This window comes from Colobus angolensis, unplaced genomic scaffold (genome assembly GCF_000951035.1).
Source record: "Colobus angolensis palliatus isolate OR3802 unplaced genomic scaffold, Cang.pa_1.0 Scaffold155, whole genome shotgun sequence".
NCBI lineage: Eukaryota > Metazoa > Chordata > Mammalia > Primates > Cercopithecidae > Colobus > Colobus angolensis.
The window spans coordinates 1,162,502-1,164,113 of record NW_012114655.1 but is presented as its reverse complement, the minus strand read 5'-3'; the positions used below and the strand labels follow the sequence as shown (position 1 = coordinate 1,164,113).

General features: G+C 57.0%; 1 protein-coding gene across 1 annotated transcript in view; it reads right to left on the bottom strand.

Moving 5' to 3' along the window:
• The window catches only part of RALBP1 (ralA binding protein 1), a 62,914-nt gene extending 62,481 nt beyond the window's left edge, over positions 1–433 (bottom strand). The window contains exon 1 of the mRNA XM_011936606.1: positions 266–433. The gene's annotated coding sequence lies outside the window, so the exon portion shown is untranslated. The remainder of the gene's footprint in view (positions 1–265) is intronic.
• Positions 434–1,612: the final 1,179 nt, after the last annotated feature.

Below are 1,612 nucleotides of genomic sequence, written 5' to 3'. Positions count from 1 at the left end.
ACGGCTGAAGCCGTCAAGGGCAGGCGCCCTGTGCTCTCGCGCGGGTCGCGCTGGGAGGCGTAGTTCCCGAGGCCCCGGCATCCAACCAGCCAGAAGGCCTCTCTCCAAGGAAGCAAACTACAACACCCAGGAGGCACCGCGCCTCCTTCGTCCCCAGGCTCGCTGAGGAGACTAAAGAAGAGCGCGAGAGAACGCGCCGAGCGCCAGTGCTCTGCAGGCGCCTGCGCAGTCGCTGGCCTTGCGAGATGCGGGGACGGACACTTACCCCGGTGTGGTGCTGGCAAAGGTGTCTCGTGGGCATGTCCTGAAACGGCCCCGAGGATGGAAAGAGCTTTCCTCTCCACGCTCTGGCCAGCCTGCGCCTCAGCTCCCGAAGTTGGGAACTTTCCTTGCTCTAGCGTGCTTTAGTCGTTCCAACCAGTTAAACCGGCCTGGGGGCCGCCCGGCCTGCCCCTGGGTGGGGCGGCTGCCCCGCCTTCGACTGGGTGTGGAGTTGGAGGAAGGAGCGCCGTAGCCCTGTAGGGAGAGGCGGGAATAAACCTCTGTCGGGAACATCCACGGAATTCCTAAAGCGGGTGTGGGCTTCTGCGGGGCTCCAGCGCGCCCCCGGCTCAGCAGTTACGGAGCAGCCCAGCCCGTGTTTGGCTGGCAGCAGGAAAGCTGTCCAGCCCGTGTTTGGCTGGCAGTAGAGATAACTGAATTTCTTCGAGAAGCCTTTCACCCAGGCTTGTTGAGTTGCTCCACTAATGCATAGCGAAGGCTGGAAACAGGGCTTCAGCAGTCTTCGTGTTTCCTGAAATGTGGCAGTTTATTAGGGGAGAGGTGGGACTTGGAATAGACGACCCTTCCCTGTCCCTCGCCTTCCTACGTGCAGCACTCTCTGTGGCACTTCGTTGCCCGTGTAGATTGGCCGCTGCTATCCATCTTGCTCTCTGCAACCACATCAGCTTTCCTCAAAGCGGGCTTTAAATTTGTCTCTAGTACTCTGCGCTTCCTACCCAGTCAAGTTCAACCCCTGGGGCCTTACATCCATTCAGGGGCCTCCCACGAGTGGATGCGGGATGGTCTGAGGTAGCCTTTGGTCTTTGACTTTCGGAAAAGCCTTCTCATGGCCCCTCTCGCAATACAACAGTCTTCTCTGACCACTGGGTTGGGCAGGTGAGCATGGCAGTGACAATTCTCTGCCTGTGACAGCATTGATTCGGCCAAGGGACAGGCATTGATCCACGCTGGGCCTTATGGAGGCCTTGCCTGAAATTGCTATATGGACACAGGAGGGGAACAGGGAGTTTTCTACTGAGGCAATTGCTGATGGACGTGTTTCTTGCAACGGAGTGGCCTAGCCAAGGTGAGGGTGGGAAAGAGAAGAAAGGGGAAATGGAAAGGGAGAAAGAGCTGGCAGAATGTAGACTATGGTTTCATTTGGAGGCCATGGTTTGTGCAGCTTTTTAAATGCTGTGAGCATGTGAGCCTAAGTGGGTGAGCCCACTCACTCATTGATTTATTATTTGGAGCCAATGTGTGTGGATATAGAATATATTTGTTGTGGCTCAAGCCTGTAATCCCAGCACTTTGGGAGGCCGAGACGGGCGGATCACGAGGTCAGGAGATC